The sequence below is a fragment of the Talpa occidentalis genome, unplaced genomic scaffold, assembly GCF_014898055.3.
Source record: "Talpa occidentalis isolate TD23 unplaced genomic scaffold, MPIMG_talOcc4v2.1 talOcc4.7, whole genome shotgun sequence".
Classification (NCBI taxonomy): Eukaryota; Metazoa; Chordata; class Mammalia; order Eulipotyphla; family Talpidae; genus Talpa; species Talpa occidentalis.
Genome location: NW_023605083.1, coordinates 89971646 through 89996880, shown reverse-complemented (window position 1 = coordinate 89996880; position 25235 = coordinate 89971646). Strand labels below are relative to the sequence as shown.

The following is a 25235-nucleotide window of genomic DNA, read 5'->3' as shown; positions in this document are numbered from 1 at the left end:
GCAATTTGCAGCAATATGGATGGCGCTGGAAGGGATCATGCTCAGCGAAATAAGCCAGAAAGAAAAAGAAAAATACTGGATGGTCTCACTCATAGCAAGAATCTAGAAAACTTAAATAAGGGACCAGGAAAATGAATAACTATAAGAAAGTGAAAATCAAAATCAACAAACAACTATGAACCAGAGACACTTTATGGGGGGTGGGGGGCGGGGAGGGGAGGGATTGGGGTCAAAATAAGGGGGTTGCAATTGTATGGGGAATATAAAAATAAAATTTATTTAAAAAAATATTAGCACAACAACCCTCCAGAGACAAAAGACACAAAGGCAAAGATACAGACACAGAGATCTCTTTCATTTAGAATTGTGGCCATTTGCACTAATTTTTAGAGAGAGTTATTTTACCAATATTTCTGACAACATGAGCATCAATTATTAATTTACTTTTAAATATATACATTTTTAACTAACTCCTTCAGATAAGAAAACATTTTTCAAATTATATTTGTAAAAATGCCCCTCAGGTTCTAAAGAAAGTGGAACAGAAAATTTCCTATCAGTTCCCCCCACCCCTGACTTTTTTTTTTAAGAATGGTCTCCATGGCCATCTGTTTGCTCCAAATCCCTCCAATTATATTTGATGTTGCAGCAAGGGAAGGGGAGACACAGAGATGCTTTCCTGGCTGTCCCTTCTCAGAGATTTTGACAAGTCCAGTCACCGTTCAGCCATACGACTTGTCAACGGAACCACAGGTAAAGCCCAATCTATCTCCACAGCTGTGGTGATTTCATACACATACCCCACCCCACCCCTCTCTCTCTCTCACACACACACACACACACACACATACACACACGCACACCCTGAAGGTTATTGTTGCATGAGGATGATCGAGAGGTGACCTGAGGACGGCAAGGGAAAGGGCTGACTGAAACGCTGAGAAAACTTGTGTGTGCCAGGGTGGAAAACCGCCTGGGAGGGACGCCCCCAACTTGCTTCGTCCTTGGAAGTCTCCTCGGTTGTAACTTAGCAACAGAGGCTCACAAGGACAGGCATGTCCGATAATACCAAGGGCGCCCATACATGGTGTGTATGAGCTCACGCACATTGCGTGCAAGGCAAGGTTGTTTTGCTTTCTCTGACTTACGATAAACGCAGATGTCCTTGTTCACAATTCCCATGAAACCATGCTGAGAAAAATAGAGAATCACTGCTTGCAGCTGACAGTAGTCTCCTGTCTGGTGGGTCCTTCACGACCAGCATCCCAGGTTTCAGAGCCCACTTGAGGCTCACAAGTGGCACCCTTACAGGGACCTGAAGGAGAAACCTCCCACTGAAGTGATGAGGTGATGGGAGCGGTCGCGACTCCACAGAAGGATGTGAGTAGAGGTGGGGAATTCCAGATGGGGCGATCTTCTTCAAGGCTTTCTGCTTTTGCTTTGCTTCTGCAGCATCTGCTTTCTCACCACAGGGCAAAAATACCCCATAGCCAGATTCTAGAATGTTTAACAGTAGTAGAAAAATATAACCCGTGGTTCTCAGAGGGTGGGTTGCTGGATATAAAAACTTGGGAATGGGTACGAGACAATGTGACATGGTCTTATAAATGGAGGGAGAAATGCTTCAAGCTTTTCCTGTTAATTTATTGGGGAGGAGGCCAGGGTTGCTGACACTAGAGTTTTGCCATTTGTTCTTTTTAAGAAAAATAAAAAAAGTATTTCTAAAAAATGTTATTCAAAGTTCATTCACAATTGTTGAAGTCATAGAAAATGGTTATAATATGACTATATGAGACTAAAATGTTTTTATTAAAATAGTATAAACCCACTGCAGTGGAAAGGTGGGGGCTGCCCCTGGTCTCAGCAAGCAGCTGCCTGGACTTTTCTCCAGTGTTGAGATCACTGGCAGGTCTCTACTGCCTTCCTGTTGTGGAGGACTGAACTCTCCTTTTGTCCACCTTAAAATACCATTCTGGCCTGTTCTATAGGTAAAAAATTGTATTTCCCTGTATCTCCTACAAAATGCTTATTGGTTGAGTAAAAGCTTTTAAATTTACTTATTGGGCCTGTAAAATGTTGAGTTTCTTGTTAAAACAAATTAACCTGGTAAAAATATAAAGTGAAAATACAAACTTTTTTGAGCTAAGTTCTAAACCTCTGATTTTGATTAAAGCCTAAAAACGGGCAGACTGTAAAAATTTACCTCTTCTCCTGACCTCAGATAATAGTGTTCATTTTTTGTCTTACAAATATGCTTGTTCTAAGTGAGATAAAACAGTAACAACTTAAAGCCTAAGGATCATTTCTTAAAAATATAAACTCCAAAATATTTTCTTATCTAAAAATGTTAATAAAAACTGCCTTAAATGTTGTGGTCTTTAATAATAATTAAGATTAGACACTAATTTTATGTAAAGATTTTAGCTTTTAACTCATTAAAAACCTTCTTAATATAAAAGTGTATAAAAAACTTGGTAAATGAGAATATTAAACATAAATGATAAGCTAAGGCATCTCAAAAACTAGGTTGTTTGAGACGTTTTATGAAGGTTCTTTTACAATTTTAAAGGGATTTTTTTCTTTTTTTTTGGTCTTAAAATACTAATGTAAATTCTCTGTGCATGGCTTCTTCAAAGCCAGAGTCACTCTTAAAAATACAAATTTAGAGTATGGTTGATCTAAAAGAGTTGTTATAGAATTGAAATTAAATCAATAAAGATTTCTCAGTGTCTTCACAAATATTGATAAAATAATTATCTCTTAAAATTTATGCACATGGCCAAAGTTTTAAATGAATATTAAGAGATCTCTGTGTCTGTTTGTGTCTGTTTGTAACTCTTTGTTTTGTTTTGTTTTTTACCTCCGGAGGACAAATTATAAATGGTGCCTATATAAATTCTCATAGAAACAAATTTTGAGATCGCAGTCCAAAATTCTTGATAAACTAGTTCAAATCTTATAATTCAAAACATATAAGCCTTAAATTTATAATGCTAAGTATTAATAATTTACTCTGTTTAAATGTGTTTATTTAAAAAAAACTACTAGTATAAAAGGTACTTTTGTCTTTCCTACTGAGTCACATGTTGTTGCTGTTTTCTATATTTTTGGCAAAGCTTCCCAAAAATCTAAATTGAAGTAAAATTTGGTAGCTTGTCATTTGATCAATTGAAGGCAATTTTGTGGAACCTCAGTAGAGCTCCAGAGAGACTCCACAAACTTTCTCCCTTTCCTCCTGGGAAAGTCATTAGATAAACTTGTCCTATTTGGTATACCTAATAAAGTTACACTAAAAGGGAAGTATTATCATTTGGAAAAATGGTAAAACTCTGGCATGCACAGAAATGTTAACATTGGTTTTCTAAAACAAAACCTGGTATGTATGTAAATTGTCAATGGTGATTGTTGCCTTGCAATATTGTGTACTTCAATGGTTTGATGTCTGCAGAAATTGTTTCTGTAAAAAACGAGGAGAAAAGGCCTCAATTGATTCAAATTGATGCAACTTTTGACAGTAAAAATTTTCTACAAAGGACTGCATAGATTGTTGGAGATACACCTGATTTTTACTAATATTTGTTTGACATAACACTGGAAATGTTATGTGATGATTGTTATCTTCCTGCCTTAATGCATATGCTTATGCACTCTCCTGGTTTGCTTGAAATGTATAAATAAAGGGCTGCTGAGACCCTCAGCAGGATGATGTCTGCACCCTGATCAATCCCTCCTCATTCCCCCTCCCCCTCATTTTCTACAATTGCGCCAACGCTGTCCCATCCTTCCGGAACCCCTGACACCCAGGCTGCTGCCGCTGGCTTGCGGCAGGATTCCAAGCAGCTTTGGCAGCAGCAGGTTCATCTGGATGAGGACCTAGAGGGTGGTCTGGATGAATTACAAGAAGGTGTCCAATGGTAGGTGACCATTTTGTAGCACTTCAACATCAGATTATACTATGTTGTGACTGGAATGTCTCTGTACTGCATGACTGGTATACAGTACAATAGCTTGAACCATTCCTGGCAGGCAATCCGATACCACCTGGACAGTATCTCTAGTAATATGTCCTTGGACATTCATGCTCTTCAATAACAGGTGTTGGCTTGTTTTTTGCATGACCTACCCAAGGAAACATGAGGGACTGGCTCAGGAAATAGCCGAGGCACTTCAGGGAATGAACTCATGATCATTTATGCAGAGCTTGAGCCACATCATTAGTAGTGCTGTGATTGTTTTACTAATATGTGATTATTTTTTGTGTAGGATACTCCTGCCTTGGCTGAACCATGAGTGAGTAATACTCCACCACAAAGATCATAGTCTTCTTTTTACAGAAAAACAAAGGGGGAGATGTTGCATGAGGATGATCGAGAGGTGACCTGAGGACGGCAAGGAAAAGGCTGACCAAAACGCTGAGAAAAATTGCCTGTGCCAGGACAGAAAACTGCCTGGGAGGGATGGCCCCATCTTACTTTGTCCTTGGAAGTCTCCTCGGTCGTAACTTAGCAACAGAGGCTCACAAGGACAGGCATGTCCGATAAGCCCAAGGGCTCACATACGTGGTATGTATGAGCTCACGTACATGGCGTGTGAGTCAAGGTTGTTTTGGCGTTCTCTGACTTAAGATAAAAACGCAGATGTCTTTGTTCATAATTCCTATATAACTATGCTGAGAAAAATAGAGAATCACTGCTAGTAGCTGACAGCAGTCACCAGTCTGGTGGGTCCTTCCCGATCAGCCTTGCAGGTCTCAGGGCCCACTAGAAGCTCACAACTCCTTTCTGGGAGTTGGTCTCATTTAGTCCAAAACCAAATGAGACCACTGTGGTCTCCCTGAGAGGTGATCAGCCTCTCCCATTATAGGGCAGGAAGAGGGGTACCCCAGACCCAGCAAATCTCCTGTTCTTAATAGGTTCTGCCATCCGCCGCATCAACACAAAACATATAAGACTTTAATGAAATGGAACTTTAATACAATTAGTAAACAATACAGGAAAGACAAAGAGTCTAGTTTCTAAATCAAGCACCCACAGTACCCATCTCCTCGTGGATAATAGTCCACCCAAGCAGGATTGGCTCAGAGCAAGGCCCCAAGCCTGTCACGAGTCCATAGCATCTTCCAGTGGGGCCCCACAAAAAAAGGTCAGAAACAACCAGACAAATCTGGGAGGAAAAGAGCAAAATCCAAACCAAGATAAAAGCTGCCATTGTTATCCTCCCCACAGGTCTCTTTGTGAAATGGGGGCAATGTGAAATGCAGCAGACCACACAAGGCCTAAGCTTGAGTTAGCTCAGGAGGACAAGTTAGGGCTGTGGGAAAATTCCAGGCCAAAACAATAGAGGCTGGGTTCCCATCAAAAATAAGATGTATGTACCCTTGTACCTGAAACATGGCATGTGGTGAAACGCTCCACTGCTGTAACAGCACCGTTCGGCTTCTGTACCCTCACTTGCTCTGGCAACTGCAAACTCACAGATGCGGCTTTTGGCTTTAAAAACCCTTATCACCCCCTGCTTGGGGCTGCTCCCTGTGAGAGGGACAATTGCCGGCCGGTTAATAAAGGCTTTTTCTAAATTTGATTTAGACTCGGGTCTGTGTCTAGGGGGAGACTCTACAACATCTCACCCATATCTGTTTCAACCAGTCCACGACCAAAAGGCAAGCGCAGTTTCTTCACGTGTCTCTCTGCTCCATGTGCCTCCTCCAGGTCTCCTTCTGGCTCTCTGTCCTGCTTCCTTCCTTTCTCTGTCTCTTCTGCAGCTTCTTTCTTCTCACCCTCCTTTGGGTGGGGCAGGGAACCTGGAAATTCCCCCTCTTCTGGGAACCACCCTATTACACTTTTACCACTCTGGGTAGGCCAAATGAGAACCAGGGTTCTGGGACCATACCTGATCCAACGTTGGCACCAAGTCCTAGCCTCACTCAGCCCTTTGGAAGAACTGCTGGGACGGCCTTGCGTTGACTTGGAGCAATAAAGTCAAAGACTGCTGAAGGGTCCTCAGCGGAGCGCAGTTCCCCTTCATTGGCTCTCCATCCCCTGCCCCACTCCCTGCCTTCCTAAGCCGATGGAAATAAACAAACAAAATGGACGAAAAAGACAAATAATGGAGACAAGTGGCCACACTGACACAGACAAGAACCCAGTGGTCTGCCGATGGGTTGGTCAGGCCACAGAAGGTCCAGGAGGATCTTCTACCAAGGGAGGTGATGATGTCTCATCACTGTCCCTGGACTCTGGAAGTAATGCTGTGTCCAGTCTTCCCTTGAGTCCCCAATACAAGAGAGCTCTAGAACACAAACTCACCTCTGGAGGACACAAAGAGTCAAGGGAGTCAGATCTGCAAATCGAAAAGCAAAAAGGTCCAGTTTTTGGTGTCATGTTCCATCAGAGGGGTGCCTAAAACCCCTCAAGGGGAAGGCTGACTTGGCATGTGGTAGGAAGCAATCTCGCTGGGGTCTCTAAAAAATGTTGAAGAGACTCCCCTTTGACGTAGGCCCAAGTCTGAATCAGATTTAGTCAAAGCCTTTATTAGCCAGCTGGCAACTGTCCCTCTCCTAGGGAGCAGAGGATGACAAGGATTTTTAAAGCTGAAAGCTGCATTGAGGTGCCAAAGCAAGCGTGAGTACAGAAGCAAAAAACATGCAGTTATAAACAGTGAAGCGTTTCACCATATCCTGGGCTCCGGGTACAATGGGCATGATGGAGGATAAGAATAGAAAAAACTGGAAAGGAGAAACAAGGTCAAGACCCTAACTCACACAAGGAGGTAAGGGGTAGAAGGGATTAGGATAAGCCATTAACACACTTATAGAAATCAAGACCCTTAGGCATCAACATCCAGATCAGGAGGTCCAACACCCAGAAACTGTCAGACTACAAATCATCCACCCACAAAGATGAGCCACCCTCTATCAGGAGAAGAGGATAAAGCCTAATGCTGCTGCCACCAAGGGGCAGCTCTTCCTGCCCCCTTGTGTCTATGCAAGTGTCTTTTACTATCCTATCTCTTTTCTAATAAACCTGTTCTTTATTATTTTTTAAAAGGTTTATTTATTTATACAAGGGCTGGGTACAGTCAGAAGTACGGGAGGAACGTAGTTGGGGGCACCTAGCCTCCTCCCCAAATAATTAACAGGAAAAACTTGAAGCATTTTTTCTTTCATTTATAAGGTTATGTCACATTATCTCTTACTTGTTTTTGAGTTTTTATTTTTATCTCCTAACAATTTTAGCCAAGTCCGGGCTGGAAATTTGGGCTGGAAATTAGTTTAGATTTTAGAATGGTTTCATAATTAGGAGTTGACACCCCCGCAAGGAGGTCAGTACTGGCTCTGGGATCAATTTTTGATTTTTGAAAAATAATTTCTTCATCACTTTCCCTCGTACCGCAGGCTATTTTTTCTTTACTTTCAGTTTCGCATCTCTCGGTTTTGTTAATATGAGGCTGTCAGCTGAGAACTTTTTGATGTCTTCTAAGGATACAGACAGCCTTGATTTTCTGAGTTTTTTATTTATCTTTTCTAATTTAGACCCTTGATCTAGCATGTCTAGCAGCAGCCCCCATAGCGAAAAGGCATCTATGGGGACTTTTTTTGGGTCCATGGAGAGTGTAATAGGTTGTTATTTCCTCTCCCACTCTGGCCCAGGAGTTTGCATACAGAGTTCTGTCTCTTGGAAACCAGGGACAACACATTTCAACAAAATTTAGGAAGCTAGCCAATTGTGCATGAGAGGTCTTAAGGCCTCTCTTAGCAAGTGTATATGTCACTATTTCAATAAAGAGTCCTCTTTCCCTAGACTCAATATGGCCTATAACTTCTCAAAATAAGACACCCACTCGCCTTATTGTTCTGAATTACTACTCCCTCCTACCCTTATTTCTCCACAGGGGAGTATGCACCCTACCCTATGGAGCAGATCCTAGCCATCCCCCAAGAGGAAAGAAAGATTACCTTTCAGGTCCCTGTTCCAGGCGCCACTTGTTGAAGACCAGCTTTCGGCAAAATGTCGGCTCAGGTGTCCCTGAAAGGATGAGACAGCCTAGGCAAAACTTTAAGGGCTGAAGGGAAGGGGAGTGAGGCAGACACACACACTCCTATGTTGAAGTGTCTCCTGCTGAGGGTCTCAGCAGGTCTTTATTTATACATTAAGGCAAGAGATGGGATTACATCATTTTATGCATAGAAGCAAAACAAAAACAATCAGTACATTCCTTTCCCATAGACATTTTGGCGCCTATGTGTTTTGAGAAACGAAATGACCTTAAAAGTTAATAGATAATTAAAATTTAGACTTATTATTTCAGCCTAAACAACTACCTAGGTCAGCTAACAGTCCTTGGTACTGACCTATTGCAGAGGCTACAATATCAGGAGACTCCTCTATCTATATGGCCTGCAGCTAGAAACCAGTTGCTTCCCGGTAATCAGTTGTTAGAACTTTTCTACCTAGAAACTCCTAGCGTAATCAACTTCGTGATTCATTACAAGGCTTCTCTACGGAACTTCCATATGAGGAATATTATTATGACCAGCTCTGGGTTGCTTATCAGACATGCCCTAGCACAGTAATTATTTCCCATTGTCAAGTGGGCCAAATTATTCAGTGTTTAATTTTTAAGCAAGTATTTTTCCATGCCACGTACTTACAATATTCTTATACATTTAATTTATTGACCAATGTATAGTCCATGAAGTTTTTTCTTTTTTATGACCAAGAACAAAAAACAAAGGGATGTTTAATCTTCAGCCCCACGGTGTGAGGCCCTTTTCTTAGCTGCTTGCCAGTGTCTTACTTGGCTGGGGCAGCAAGGCCCCCTGCAGCAGTGAGAGAATTCACCAGAGCCAGAGCGGGCAACAGAACAGGCATACCAACTAAACACACTGCTGAGGGGAGCAGCGGGCGGCAGGAGAAGTCTGTCATGCCATGTGGGGCCCTCGCTGGCGGCTGGGGATCGAACCGGTGCTGCAGAGGCTGCAGGCAGCTCCGCAGCCCAGCTGCTCAACCGCTGCGCACCAGGGGAGGCCCTAAACCTGTTCTTTAAATATGACTACCGACTCTGTCTCGTGGAAAGACTTGCTGCGTGCCTCTTAAACGGGAGCTCTGTTGAAACCTTCCCCAGAGTGAAACTGTTATAGGGCAGCCCCAATACAAAATGGGGTGCCTGACTGTGGGTCCTCACACGCGCACTTAAAAGGACTTATCAATACTCTACTGCAGGCACACGCATAAGGTTAATAAAAGGTTTATTTACAAGGGAAGGGGAAATGAGGAAATGTACAACTCAGGGAGAAAGATGGGAGACAAAATTTTAAATGCGTCCTACCCGATCTGCCGATCAGGAATCCCAAATGGCGCTCTGAGAGCTGGCCGTGAGCCAGGAGCCATGAAGCCAGGAGGCGAGCGACAGAGCGAGAGACCCTAAGGCCCACGTGTCTGGTTTTTTATACCCAACCTGGCTGCTTAACTCCACCCTCAGGTCCCAGCCACCTTCCCTTTGGTGGTGACGGGATTTGTCTTTCCCAATGTCTTGGTGACTTTGGTCTGGAGTGGGGGTGGAGTCCACAAAGCCTGTACGGGATTAGCTTCAGAACATCCTTTCCCCCTAACAAACCCAAGGACCCAGCACACTCTAAAAACTCCATCAGGGACAGTTTTTCTGACAGGAACCCGGCCTCCATTGTTTTGAACTGGAGTTTTCCTAAATTGCCTTCCTGAGATGGCCTAAGTTTAGCCCTTAAGGGATCTGCTACATTTTACACTACAACTCAATACTGACATGAACTCCCCCGAATCAGCACAGTGTGGGTCTGCTACTCCCAAGTGCCTGTTCGGCCACCATTTTGTAACCTACAGTTCTAAATCCTAAGTGAGGTCAAAATGACCCGGTCCATTAGGTACAGGAGCCCAACCCTGCAAGGTGCCTTTCAAATCAATCAAGAGCAAAGCTGGATCTCCCTGGGAAGGGTCTGCATCATGATGTATGACAGGGATCATCCCGGGGGGCTGATGACCAATGCATAAAACATACTCCCGACTTACACATCTTGAGATGTATTATTACAGGGTAACCCCAATATAAAACGGGTTGCCTGACTGTGGGTCCTCACCTGCGTGCTTCAAAGGGACTTATTAATACTCCACTGCAGGCACACACAAAATGTTAATAAAAGGTTTATTTACAAGGGAAGGGGAAATGAGGAAATGTACAACTCAGGGAGAAAAGAGGGAGATAAAGTCTTAAATGCGTCCTACCCGTTCCGTTCCGCCAACCTGGAATCCCAATGGCACACTGAGAGCTGGCAGAGAGCCAAGAGGAGCCCCCCAAGGCCCACGTGTCTGGTTTTATACCAAACCTGGCAGCTTAACTCTACCCTCAGATCCCAGCGACCCTCCCTGTGGTGATGATGGGATTTGTTATTTCCAGTGTCTTTGGCTTTGGCCTGGGGTTGGGGGTGGAGTCCACAAAGCCTGTATGGAATTAGCTCAGGACATCCTTTCCCCCTAACAGTATGACTGGGAATATGGCATGGGGGATGGAGGGGGGCGTGGGGGGTGGAGGACCAATGTATAAGCTCTCAGAAGCTGATCAGTGGAAAGCCTTGTTGATAAGATTGAAACCCTGGCTGGGGAACTAGAGCTTGATCTCAATGACAATACCAAGTCATCAAGCAGATGAGAAGTGCCTGGAGGGCAGACTCAACAGCCCTTGGCACTATAGATGACAGAGCACCTTTTTGAGTTTCACCCTCCCTTTCTCTTTTTCTTCCTTCCTCTCGACTGATACTTTAGAATTCTTATATCAATAAAAAAAGTCAGGAGCTTGCTCTTTAGCAGCATCCTGCATTATGGAGCCTGCTCCAGGACTCCTGTTTCTTTATCAGTGTGCTGTTGCCCGATGCAACAGCACAGGACCCAGGGGTTCAAGGGCTTAATCCTGCACACATGACCGCTTCCCACTTCAGATGGTGTAACCGGGTGGTCCCCAGGAAAAGGGGAAGTTCCAGGTCCCCTGCCCCACCCAAAGGAGGGTGGAGGGCCTCCCCTGGCAGCACAGTGTTTAAGCGCTTGGCTGCAAAGCTGCCCGCAGCCTCTGCAGTGCCAGTTGGATCCCCAACCACCAGCGAGGGTCCCATATGGCGTGACAGACCTCTCCAGCCGCGACCGCTGCTCCCCTCAGCAGTGTACTTCGTCAGTCTGCCTGTTCTGTTGCCGCTCTGGCTCTGGTGAATTCTCTCAGCCTCTCACACTTCTGACTGTACTGAGTGTTTGTATAAATAAATAAATCTTTAAAAAAAAATAACAAAGGAGGGTGGAGCTGAGCAGGGAAGTGAGAAAACTGGAGAAGAGCTTGGAGAAGGAAGCAGGATGGAGAGCCAGGAAGAGGCACGTGGAGCAGAGAGACACGTGTGAAGAAACTGCGCTTGCCTTTGGCCCTGGACTGGCTGACACAGATGTGGGATACTGACCCGTGGGGAGGTGACAATGGAAGCTTTTAGCTTGTTTTTGATTTTGCTCTTTGCCTCCCAAACTTGTTTGGTTGTTTCTGATCCTTTTCTGTGGGTCCCAGCCAGAAGGTGCTTTGGACTTGTGGCAGGCTTTCGGGCCTTGCTCTGGGCCAATCCTGTTTGGGTGGACTTTTACCCACGAGGGAATGGGTAACTTTGGGTGCTTGATTTAGAAACTATATTCTTTGTCTGTTCTATATTGTTTATTAATTATATTAAAGTTCCTTTCCATTAAAGTCTTACATGTTTTGTCTTGATGCGGTAGATGACAGAACCTTATTTAGAACAGGCAGGTTTGGGGGTTCTAAGGTACCCCTCTCCCTGCCATGTAACAATGGCAGTTGCAAATGAGGTGCCCTGATTACCCACCCTGTTTATTCACCCTGCAGACAAATTCCAAAGTTCTTGTTAGGGGGAAAGGATGTCCTGCGCTAATCCCATACAGTCTTTGTGGACTCCACCCCCACTCCAGACCAAAGCCATCAGGACATTGGGAAAGACAAATCCCGTCACCACCAAAGGGAAGGTGGCTGGGACCTGAGGGTGGAGTTAGGCAGCCAGGTCAGGTATAAAAACCAAACAGGTGGGCCTTCGGCTCTCTCGCTATCGCTCGCCTCCTGGCTTCATGGCTCCTGGCTCACAGCCAGCTCTCAGAGTGCCATTTGGGATTCCAAATCGGCAGATCGGATAGGACACATTTAAAACTTTGTTTCCCATTTTTCTCCCTGAGCTGTACATGTCCTCATTTGCCCTTCCTTGTAAATAAACCTTTCGCGTGTGCCTGCAGTAGAATATTGATAAATCCTTTTAAGTGCGCGGGTGAGGACCCACAGTCAGGCACCCCATTTTGTATCAGGGCTGCCCTATAACATTCTCATGAACCCCACAAATCCTTTCCGGTTTCATAGCTTTCTAGAATGGATTGATGAAATCCTTGGCTTTACTGAGGAGCCTACTTTAATTTTGAATTTGTATTTTTTTAAAAGATAGATTTAATTATGCATACAAGAACTGGGGTACAGGCCAGAGGTGTGCCTCTGTGTGTGAGAAGATTCACCAGATTCACCAGAGACAGAGTGGGAAGCAGAACAGGCAGATGTACTGAAATAAACTACTGAGGGGAGCAGCGGGCGAGTCAGGAGAGGTTTGCTGCGCCATGTGAGTATCTCCCTGGCTGAGGATCGAACTTGTGCTGCAGTGGCTGTGGACAGCTTCAGAGGTTGCGTCTCAACCTCTTGAGGCCCCTGAATTTGAATTTGTTAAGCTTACTTCCTTATTTGTATACTGAGTTCTTCCAGAACAAAATTTTCTGCCCTACATGTGGAAAGGACCCATCCTCAAACTCTGGAAGAACACAGCAAAGTCTTTGTGCCAGAAGGAAGAAATCGTGAACAACTTTTTAGAAACCTTTTTACTTTGAAAACTTACAGAAAAATTGCAAGTGCCCTACAACAAACTCCCACACAAACTTTTCTAAAATTCCTCTCTTATTAATATTACGACACATTGACTTTCTGGTTCTCTATGAGAAAATACATTATTGAGCAAATGAATATAATAAAGATTGCAGCACAACTTCCAGTCCAGGTGCAATGGTCACTCCAACGCAGGTGTAATTTTTTTTTTTTTTTTAATATTTAAAGGGGAGGTTTATTAGGGAAAGGGACAGAAGAATAAAGGACACTTGCATAGACACCAGCAGGCAGAAAGAGCTGCCCTGAAAGGGACAGGTTTGCTGAGAGAGAGGCCTACATAATTGCAGGTGGGGGGCCATGAGGAGAGTGACCTCCGCTGAGGGAGGTCAGTGACGAGAAGTCCTATAAGGATGCAGGTCACGGGCAGGCAAGAAGCTGTTGCCCTGTGGAGGGAGAGAGTTGGTGAAAAGAAGCAGCTGTAAAGGCACAGGTGGGCAAAAGTGTTACCAGATATTAAAGGGGTTGCCTGACTGTGGGTCCTCACCCACACTCTTCAAAGGGACTTATTAATACTCCACTGCAGGCACACACAAAAGGTTAATAAAAGGTTTAGTCACAAGGGAAGGGGAAATGAGGAAATGTACAACTCAGGGAGAAAAGAGGGAGATAAAGTCTTAAATGCGTCCTACCCGTTCCGCCGACCTGGAATTCCAATGGCACTCTGAGAGCTGGTGGCGAGCCAAGAGCTGTGAAGCCAAGAGAGAATCCCCAAGGCCCACGTGTCTGGTTTTATACCAAACCTGGCTGCTTAACTCCACCCTCAGATCCCAGCGACCCTCCCTGTGGTGGTGATGGGATTTGTCATTTCCAGTGTCTTGATGGCTTTGGTCTGGAGTGGGGGTGGAGTCCACAAAGCCTGTATGGAATTAGCTCAGGACATCCTTTCCCCCTAACAGAAGGAGTGCTGACAATGCAGGCATAATCAACAAGTTTGCTTACTTACAGCTCTTTCCTTTTCAAGATTCATGGCAGGGCCTCAGCACTCTTATCTACAGGGTCGCGCAGCCAGCCAGCTGGCCTGTCTCTCCAAGGCCATACCCGAATGCCTGCATCTTTCCTCCCTTGCCTTGCCCTCGTTGTCTGGGGACTTTGCCACAAATGGTTGTGTCTGCTGAAGAACATTGTTATCAATGTAACAGATATGGAGACATTTGCGTATAAAAGGAATCTTTGGTTGTTAAAGCAGTGCGCAGACCTTATGGGGCTACCCAGGTCTGGGACCTCATGCATGAGTAATAAACCTTCTCCTGAACTCACCATTCTTTAAGTACCACTTGTTCTTCCTCTGCCTGGGTAAAAGGCTAGAATTTATTTCTACAACACCTATAGTTATTATTATTGTTTTGTCTTTTTATATTGGTTGATGATTATTTGAGAATAAATTGCATCTGTCATGTCCTTTTACCTTGAAGTAGTTTGGTAAGTGTCTACTAAGTAAAGGATGTTTTCTCAAATAACTGTACCACAATCATCAAGTTCAATTACTCCAACATGGATACAAACTACTACCCTATTACATGTAAATTTTAAGTAACATTCCTCCTTGGACTCAAATTTAAATTCTAAGAATTTAAAAAAAAATAGAAATATGCAGAGTAAAATATGAAACTAACCTTTTAAGTTCTGTCAGCTCAATTCTATCCACTCCCTAGTGTAACCAGTGTTAAGAATTTTGCATGAATGAAATTATACTTTACATACTACATACAGAGGACATTCATTACTTGCCAGTTGGCTTTTATCTCCTAAAATATTTAAGAGATCTTCCAAACCATGGATCAAAGCCATTCTCTGTCTCTTCTGTAATTGTACAGTGTCCTATAGTTTGGAGGAAATATCATTCATATGATCAGTCTAATTTGATGGATATTTTATTTGTTTTCATTTGTTCTTCACTCTTTCTGGCCACACTGCAGTGAACACTGTGCACATACATGTTTTTGTGCACATGTGAATAAATCTAAGGGACAGATTCCTAGAAAATGAATTTGCAGATTGAAGAGGACACACACTTAAAACTCTTGATTCAGTAATATGCTTTCTTAGGAACTCACCTATCTTTCTCTTCAAGCAATTCCAGAAGTAACTGGCCGTTATCCCTCATTGCTTTGTCCTCCACACTGATTGTAAGTTAGCGTTGGGTCCATCTCTTAAACATGCATATAAAATAGCATCTTAAAGCACATGATTCATGGACTGCTGAATTACTGGTTACATCTGACTTCCTCCCTACTCTCTTTTTAACTTGGTTGATATAAGTAGCAATTTAAAATTTTAAAATCTTATTTCCTTCTATATGTCCATTTGTACATGGAGTTCTTCCAGATCAAAATGGTAAAAGGACACAAGGTGGTTGAATTACCACAGCAGCCCTGGAGCGGGTGGGGAGCAGAGGATAGCAGCCATTGAGTTGGATCTGGAGCTCACCAGCTACTTTGCAGAACTACCTCACTGCATCCTCCCAACACTTTGCCAAGATTGGGATCACTGCCCTTATTTTGCAGATGAGACCTGACTTGTTAGACTTCAAAGCCAAGGTCATCGCCCTGTGTCTCTAGCTGCCTGCAATGTGCTGAAATGTGTGATCTTGGATGACTGGTGAGTGTGCCTATCTCGGGTCTTCCCTGCAATTGCTTCTACCAGGCAACTGGGATGTGGTGTGGTCTGCTGAGTTTGGTGCAAAATATGATTTTTCTCTGTATAGAGTCAAATGAATTATATGTCTCATCCCTTATATCTGTGGAGTTTTAGTCCCTGCATGTCACCACAGTGAACTATGTGTGGTGGGAAGTGGCAAGAGATGGTGCTGGAGAAACCAGCTAGAGACTTAGGATGTGACTTCCTGGGGGCAGGGAGTGTGGTCTGTCCAGCTCGTGCCCACGGTGCCTGCTCCAGGCACAAAATGCTCAATAAAAGATGAATGATTTCTGCTTGTGCAGGACTGTGCAGAAGATATGGAGAATGTACATCTGACTCCAAGCTCAGCCCCCTGGAATAAATACTCTTAGGAGTACAAGGAGGGTTCCTATTTCCATAGATTTTTTTACTTGTAATTCTTACTCACATCTGGATAGATAAAGGGGCAGTTCTTGTTTCTTCTTTATTGCTTCTCACTATCTCAGACCCTCCCATAATACAAGGTTAGCCTAGGGAGAGAGCAGGTTAGAATCAGCAACAAAAGGTGAAGTTAGTGGAGGGAAATTATTTTCTTTTAAATTTTAAATTTTTGTTTATTTTTTAAGATTTATTTATTTATACATACAAGAACTGGGGTTCAGATCAGGGGTGTGGGGGATGAGAGGATTCATCAGAGACAGAGTGGGGAACAGAACAGGCAGATCAACTGAAATACACTGCTGAGGGGAGCAGCGGGCAAGTCAAGAGAGGTCTGCTGCACCATATGGGTATCTCCCTGACTGGGGATTGAACTCGTGCTACAGTGGCTGTGGATAGCTTCATAGGTTGCGTCTTAACCCCTTTCGCCACCAGGGAGGCCCAATTTTTTAAATTTTTTTACAACATTATTCATTTTTAAACAATGTTTGCTCCCCCGCCCAGGTGTAGTTCCCATAAAATTTCCCTCACAAATGCACCCATGCACCATCACTACAGTCCCCTGTGCTCCTCCCCTCCTCTCTCTGATCTCTCTCCCTCCTCCTTCCCTGAAGGATGTCTCTGATTTATAATTGTCTGTTTTTGTTTTGTTGTGTTTTATATTGTTATTATTTTTTTTACACAGATGTCTTATTTGGTACCCCTAAACTCCTGCTATAAGTGAATCCACCTAATATTTTTCTTTTTCCTTCTGACTTATTTCACTGAGCATAGTTCCTTCTAGCTCCATCCATGTTGCTGCAAATGGTATGAGTTTAACTTTTTTGATTGCTGAATAATATTCCATTGTGTATATATACTGAAAGGATTGGTGCAGTAAAGAGAAGGAGAGCCAGGCCAAGTTTCTGACAGGCAGGAAATTTATTGCACTCCTGGGCAAGGTTTGCTGACCCCCATGGGGGTTGGAGAAGTGGTGCCCATTGGGGGATGAGGGTAAGCTTTTATAGGGTGGGGTATGGCCTTGGTGGGAGGTGGAGAATGCTGGGTCAAAGCTGCTTTTCAAAGAAGTTGTTTTTCTCTCAGAACTGGTTGTTCTTTCATCCTTGCTTATCAGGCCGGGCTTTAGCCGTCTCTGGGATGCAGGTGGCAGCAGTTTCAAGTTCCCCTTTTCTACCCCATCCCTGCCCCAGCCTTCACTTTATATATACCACATCTTCTTGATCCAGTTATCTATTTTTTGGGCATTTGGGTTGTTTCCAGGTTTTACCTATTGTAAATAGTGCTGCAATAAACATAGAGGTAGAGGTGTTCTTTTGAATTAATGTTTTTGTGTCCTTTGAGTAGATCCCTAGGAGTGGAATTGCTGGATCATATGGTAGCTCCATTTTTAGTAGACTGAGGAACCTCCAGACAGCTTTCCATAGTGGTTGTGTAACAGAGCAACCCTAATATAAAATGGGTTGCTTGACTGTGGGTCTCACCCGCATGCTTAAAAGGGACTTATTAATACTCAACTGGAGGCACACAAAAAAAGGTCAATAAAAGATTTATTTACAAAAGAAAGGGAAAATGAAGAAATGAATAACTCAGGGAGAAAAAGAGGGAGATAAACTTATGAATGCTGACCTGGAATCCCATTGGTACGCTGAGAGCTGGCGAAGGGTTAAGAACTGGGAGGCCAAGAGAGAGACCCAAGACCCATGTGTCTGGTTTTATACTAAACCTGGCTACTTAACCCCACTCTCAGATCCCAGCAACCCTCCCTTTGGTGATGATGGGATTTGCAATTCCCAATGTCTTGATGGCTTTGGTGGAATACACCTGATGGGGGGAGGGGCCCGGGGAGAGGGGAGCTCAGGTGTGGTGCTGGGAGCACTGGGTTCATCTGCATGAAGGGCGGAGGGTGTCCCTCATCCTCCATGATGACGGGTGGTGGTCTCAGAGTCCCCCTGACCCAGCCACAGACGGAACATCTGCCGAGGAAGGCGACCGAATCTCTAAGAGTGACAACTACAATATCAGGGGAAAGATGGACAGAGCCAGGGATATTCAGCTTCCTAAGAGGAGATGCAAGGAAGCTGGGATCACGGCCTTCATGCATCTAAGGGCTTTCCCTTGGGAAGGGGACAGATTCTTCTGTCAGCTCCAGGGGACAGAACTAAGACAGAGGAGGAAGAAACTGTCTTACTGTGAGGGAGAACAATCAGGTGCTATTATTTTTAAGGCCCACTGTGTAAAGATCACTGTGTCTAAGCTTTCCAACAGCCCTCAAGTTAGACATTCTGATCCTCATTTTACACATGAAGAACCTGAGACTCCAGTGCGTGAAGAGAATTTCCCAGGATCACCCAGCAAGTAAGATCCAGAGCTGGACTCCAACCCAGGCCTGCCCGGAGCTGGCTGCTTCACAGCTGTGGAGGCTCCCAAGCCAGGGCAGAGTCAAGTCACCCGCCTTCCTCCTCGCTGTCTTGCATGTATGGCAGTGCGGGAGGCAGGTTCCCCACATTCCCACAGGTTTTCCCTACAAGGCCTGTTTAGGATGTTTGGGTCTTGGTGTTATTGGTGCTGGACCAAGAGATTGTGAAGTTTCTCCCAATCCTGAAGGTTCACTATTCGATTCCCTGTTTCTGCCTTGGAAATCGCTGAGTGATTCAGGTAGAGTAGTTGATGTTGCCAAAGTTGACTTAGCCCATGCAACCATATATATTTCTATTCTCATTCTTCTTATGTCCACACTATCAGAGAACACTGCCAAAGGCCTTGAGGGTGTCAACATCTGTTAATTGAAGGGCAGTGTGGGGACACCATGGTGCATGGGATAGTCCGGGGGGCTTAGAATCTGATTAACTGTAATTCACATTCTTGCCATGCCTGCTGCTGCAGAGCTAGAACAAGTCAAATAACTTATTCCCACCCTTTTCATTAGCAAACTGGAAATCCTCCCACTCTTTCTCTCTGTCTCTCTCTCTTGGACACATATGCAACACACACACACACACACACACACACACACTTTCTTTCTCCTACTTTTGAGCTGTCTGGACTTGTTTGATTTACCTGGTCTCACCAAGGCTTTCCACACCACAGTCCCATTTTCTTGTTGTTTATTTGCAGCCAAATGTCCAATGGAGATCTCACTGTAGCCCTGAGACTTCCTGGGGCTCCAAAAGCAGAGCTCCAGTTCCTGAGCAGGAAAGAGCAGTCCTGTGAAAAGTCACTGTTCTTCCTGCAAGGCGTGTCTTTCTGACAACTGAGGGTCCTGCTGAGTCCCTTAGGGACACTCAGATGATCTGTCTCGAAATGAATTGCCAGCTTCACATTGCACTTTTCCTAATTTTCTACATGTCCTGACTCAGAAGAATGAAAAAATAGTTGGGTAATGCATGGATGAGTCAGGAATGTAGTGAATACATCTCCTAGATTAGATCAGATTGTTCTTCCTCCGTCTTCTCCATTTTAAATCCAAACCCTCTCCCTCCTTAGTCCAAAGCATGTGTTTGGGATAGATTTGAAATTTGATCCAGTTTCCATCCATCAGCAGAAAATTCGCATTCATCCCTCTCCTAAATCACATTCAAGACTGAACTCTTTTTTCAAATTTTATATATTTTTTACATCATTTTTCATTTTGTACAATGTATGCCTTTTCCTCTTGGTTATAGTTCCCATAAAATTCCCACCACCCTTGTTTTGATCCTACTCCCTTCATCCTCTCAACCTCTCGTAGTGTGTCTCTGGTTTATAGTTGCCTGTTGTTTTTGACTTTTACTTCATTATAATTAGTCTTTTTTCTGATCCCTTATTTAGGTTTTCTAGATTCCTGCTATGAGTGAGACCATCCAGTATTTTTCTTTTTCTTTCTGGCTTATTTCACTGAGCATGATCCCCTCCAGCTCCATCCATTTTGCTACAAATGGCATGAGTTTATCTTTTCTTGATTGCTGAGTAATATTCCATTGTGTGTATATACCACATATTCTTGACCCAGTCATCTATTTTTGGGCATTTGTGTTGTTTCCATAGCTTAGCTATTATAAATAGTGCTGCTATAAACATAGGGGTGCAGGTGTCCTTTTGAGTCAATGTTTTTGTGTCCTGTGTGTAAATACCTAGGAGTGGAATTGCTGGATCATATGGAAGCTCCATTTTCAGCAGATTGAGGAATGTCCACAAGCTTTCCATAGTGGTTGGACCAGTTTGCACTCCCACCAGCAGTGCAGGAGAGTTCCTTTTTCTCCACATTCTCACCAGCATTTGTTGTTGCTAATTTGTTTAATTTGTGCCATTCTTACTGATGTAAGATGGTATCTCATTGTAGCTTTGATTTGAATTTCCCTGATTATGAGTGATGTTGAACATTTTTTCATATACTGGTTGGCCATTTGCATTTCCACTTTGGAGAAGTTTCTTTTTGGCTCTTCTGCCCATTTTTTGACTGGTTTATTTACTTTGTTTTTGTTGAGTCTAGTCAGCTCTTTGTAGATTTTTGTGATCGGTCCTTTATCATTAATGTTGTGTGCAAAAATTTTCTCCCAATCAGTGGGGAGAAAATTTTTGGTTTGTTTTGGTTACTGCAAGACTGAACTCTTGATGCCCAACTGTTTCTCAGCAGGCTCCTTCCCCACTTTACCTCAAACACAGGAAATGGCCTCATCAACCACTTATTGCTTACGACTCTCATTTAGGTGTCATCTTAATGCCTTCCTTTATCTCCCCCCATGAGGCTGATTAACCACATCCTATTAGCTCATTCTGCAGCACATACACAGAGTCTATCAAGTATCTCCATCTCCTCTGCTATGTCCTTAGTCAAACCGTTACCACCTCCTGCCTGCAGAGTGCAGAAGCCTATTCATTGGTTTCAGGTTCTACTCTGCCCTCCTCTCATCCACTACTTCCTAACAACCAGGATCATTTAAACGAAGGGCTTGTATTTCCTTGTTTGTGATCGTGTAAGGGCTTGTCTTTCACTTAGAGCAACACATGGCCCTCACATCAGGACCGACAGAGACAATGGGTCCCGGGCAACCCGCACCTCTTGTCTGACCCTCTGATCTCTTCCTTCTCCCTCATTATACCACCAAGCTCTTCCCTTACACTCCTTGGCCTCCTTTTGTCATCTGAGGGATCATCTTCCTCCCACTTCTATCCCTGTGCACCAGAATGGCTCTGCTCAAGATGTCTCTATGCCCAAACCTCTCATAGCATTCAGGTCTCAATCAAATCTTACCCTCCCTGAGAGTCCAGTAAAAAGTAGTCCATGTCTTATGTGTCTGGGTTGTGTATTCATCTCAGTTTTGTTCATTTTTTCTCTAATTATTTACATAGGTCTCACCCTGCCAGAATGTCAAATTCTCAAGGGCAGTGACTCGTCTGTTTTGCTCACTGAGCCACCTTGTCTCCGACAGTGCACAGCTGACGCTGGGGCCTGCTGTGGGTCAGCTGAGCCCAGGCTCTTGTCCCTGGGAGCTGCTGACACAGCGAGAAATCCAAAGACGTGATCCTTGCATTCATGTTTCCCAACTCAAGACATACGATTCCCCTATGACAACACCCCTCCCCATGAAGTGAGCAGTTATAGCTTCATCTATGCTGTGCCCACCTACTACAGTGAGTTGAGGTCCCCAGTCACTGAGAACACCCAGTCCAGAGCAAATCTCCATTTCCTTAGACCCCTATCAAGTTACACAAACAAGGGCAAACCCTATTTAGTTTCTTTCTGACACCCTTGGCCTTGAGGCACTGTAGCTCCCCATGCTGTGTGTTCTCTCGCAGCAACAAGTGCTAAACCCAGTTCAGATCCAGCATGTTTCTTGTGGTTGTGGCTCACAGCAGGGGCCTCCCCATAGCCCAGCACCCCCGATGTATACTCCTTTAGCTGTTATAGAGCAACCCCGATATTAAACGGGTTCCTGGCTGTGGGTCCTCACCCGCGCGCTTTAAAGGGACTTATGAATACTCTACTACAGACACACACAAAAGGGTTAATAAAAGGTTTATTTACAAGAGGAAAGGAAATAAGGAAAATGTACAACTCAGGGAGAAAATAGGGAAATAAAGTCTTTAATGCGTCCTACCCGATCCGACGACCTGGAAACCCAAAGTCACTCCCAGAGCTGGCCGGAGGCTCCGCGCTGGCCCAGAGCCCAAAATGGAGAGAGCCCCCAAAGCCCACGTGTCTGCCTTTTGTATCCACCTGGCTGCTTAACCCCACCCTCAGGTCCCAGCCACCTTCCCTTTGGTGGTGATGGGATTTGGAGTTCCCAGTGTCTTTGGCTTTGACCTGGGGTGGGGGTGGAGTCCACAAAGCCTGTATGGAATTTGCTTTGGGACCGCCTTTTCCCCCTAACACTTTCTTCCCATCATTGTCAGACCCCATCATTGTCTCCATCCTGCAGGTGACCCTCCCTCCCATGACTTTCTTCTCACTCAATATCTCAAGAATTCTCCTCCAAACCCCACTCACTGTCAGCCTCACCCCAGTGCACCCTGTCACTGGGGAAGCTCTGAGACCTGCCCTACAGGAGTTTCCTAGCATGACCTCTGATCCTAATGAGGGGGGAGATGGGCTGCTCACCCGGAGGATTATCTTCATCTCCTCTGAACCAGACACAGTGAAGCAGGAGCCTAGAGTGGGGTCAGAGGGCGTGGCTTGTGTATTTGCACAAACTGGAACTATTGGGACCTCCCTGCTGGCGCAAAGGGTTTAGATGCAACCTATGAAGCTATCCACAGCCACTTCAGCATGAGTTTGAACCTTTCCTGACTCACTCACGCTCCCGTCAGCAGTGCACTTCAGTTGATCTGCCTATTCTGTTCCCCACTCGGTCTCTGGTGAATCCTCTCACCCCCCCAGGCCTCTAGCCTGTACCCCAGTTCTTGTATGCATAAATAAATAAATCTTAAACAAACAAACAAACCAACTGGAACTGCTTTTCTTTATCATCTAAGGTCTAAGGGGCAAAGAGAACAGTGGTCAAGGGAGGAGGGGCTTCTGGCTCAGAGATTCTGCCCTTTGTTCTGAACATGGTCTGAGTAAAGTGAGGAAGGGCTCCTGCGTGTTTGTGTGGATGGAAGGGTCTATACCACCCCTGCCTCCCACACCCCATGCCCTGCCACACAGGAGCCCACACTTGTCCTCTGCTGTGCTCAGGGTGGGAATCAGGTCACTGTAGAGAAGGTGAGGGTGGGGGAAGGTGACAGTCTGGGCTGGGAGCCCTCCCATCTTTTGACCTCTGGAAGGGCTGTCCAGAGTACAGGGATGGAGCAACCAACTCATGTAGAGACGTTAGGGAGACAGGACAGCAGTGTGGGGCTGAGCAGGACGATCCACCCATTTAGAGGCTCCTACTTGGTAGAGACCCATTCTTATTCCCAGTGGACCCATCCTAGGGGCTCTCTGGGTGCACTGGTGTCTGCAGCATGACCTGGCCTTTCTGGTCTGAGTATCACCTTCTGAATGGTGCAGTCATTTGGGATCAGGTAGAGATGGAAGTTGATTTCATGAGGACAGAGGTGATGGTAGAGCATCACAGTGGGGGTGATGGGAATGAAATTCCTGGTAACTGGGAATATTCTCAGTAGGACTCCCATGGGGGAGAAGCTGGGGCTCTCAGTACCACGTAACATGCCTGCATCCTGACTGGCTCCTCCAGCAGCATCCCTTCCTCTTTGAAGTGGGCCACATGGAATCGGGAGATGTCCACATTGTCGCCTGTCAAGGACAGGATTTGAGAGGTGAGGACGTGGTGCCCTCACTTGGCAAGCTTGGCAGACAGAGGCAGGTGTCCCAGGATGCAGGCCTTCCTGTGTGACCCATCAGGTGAGGCAGCTTGTCTGGAACTGGGGTTTTTGGGAGCTGAGGGCAACACCATCTCTTGGGTAGAGCACCACAAGCAAACCCTGGAGTGACACTCACACCTAGGACCAAACCGTAGTCCTGGAGCTGAGAAAGAGCTTGGTTCCCTGGTGACAGGTGCTGGGGTGCCTTTGTAATTATGAAGATTTGGAGTGATGCTGGTAGATTTGACTCCAGACAGGTGGGATAAGGAGGACACAAGGACATTGGGGAAATAGAATGATCCAGGGCTTTGTACATTTATCAAGTGTTTGGTAATCATTCAGATCCACTTTTCAAACTCTTGTTTTGGGGATCGAACCCCCTCTTCTGTCCTCCACCATTATGTGGTTTCTGGCAGGAAGAAGGTCGCACCTCCCGCTGGGAAGCTGACCTTCCTGCAGATACATGTGCGACACCTTGATAAGTTTATGCCCCTAAGTAGGACCTTGAGGCAGGGAAGCACAGATGAAAAGTCAGGATGGTTTTGGCAGCAGCAGTGGGGTCAGGGGTCTGTGAGCACCATGGAAGGATAGTCTGGCTGTAGCTGTTTCTGCAGGAGTGGTCTGTCTATATTTTTCTTGGCGTTACCTTGCCGATGTTTTGGTTTCTCAGCATTCTTACTTACCTAAGGCTCCCAGCCTTTCACTACAAGCTTGTTGCCTAATCTTTTGTTAAGCGTGCAAGCTAGCCCCTATCACCTGATACATTCTTTTCTGCCTAAATCAACCAGAATTGATTTGATTGCAAGACCTCTGATGCCACAGACAGATTTGCCATTTGCTATGACTGGCATTTCAATTCTCTCTTTCTTTTAAATCCTTACTTGTCAAGATTATTACTGTCAATTACAGTCAATGTTTTGCAATATATATACCTATATATTTCTCAGTATCTTTGCTAATGATTCTGCCTTACAGCTCTTACCTTCCCTGTGGGCTCTTCTTTTGCCTGAGAACATTCTTTACCATTTTTTTTTTTTTTTTGGTGAGGATTCATTTGTGAAACATGTTTTAAAATATCTATTTTGCTTTTGTCTACTTAAGGCAAAATAGACATTTTAAAATGTCTTCTTAAAAAGTGAATTCTGCCTTTAATACTTGATGACAATTATTTTCTTACCACAGTGATATATTTCATTGTTTTCTGCCCTCCATTGTTGCTATTTAAAAATCAGCTCAGTACAATTGAAGTACCTGCTGGATACTGTCAGGTTGCTATGAAGACTTCCTTAGATTTGGTGTTCTTTAGTTTCTATAAAATGGGTGTATTAGTCCTCTCTCTCTCTCACTTTTGTTTTTCTATTTTGTCATTCTAACAAGTCACATCTTTTGGCAATTTTGGAAATTTCCTTGAATAT

General features: G+C 44.5%; 1 protein-coding gene across 9 annotated transcripts in view; it reads right to left on the bottom strand.

Moving 5' to 3' along the window:
* The window catches only part of LOC119233047 (uncharacterized), a 79827-nt gene extending 65945 nt beyond the window's left edge, over positions 1-13882 (bottom strand). For 4 of the 9 annotated variants that reach the window (XR_008549773.1, XM_054689828.1, XM_054689826.1 and 1 more), the window contains exon 1: positions 7955-8875. The gene's annotated coding sequence lies outside the window, so the exon portion shown is untranslated. Of the gene's footprint in view, positions 1-1148; positions 1702-7954; positions 8876-13613 lie in introns of those variants that run through there. The other 5 variants (XM_054689833.1, XM_054689832.1, XM_054689827.1 and 2 more) reach the window with 4 other exon arrangements.
* Positions 13883-25235: the final 11353 nt, after the last annotated feature.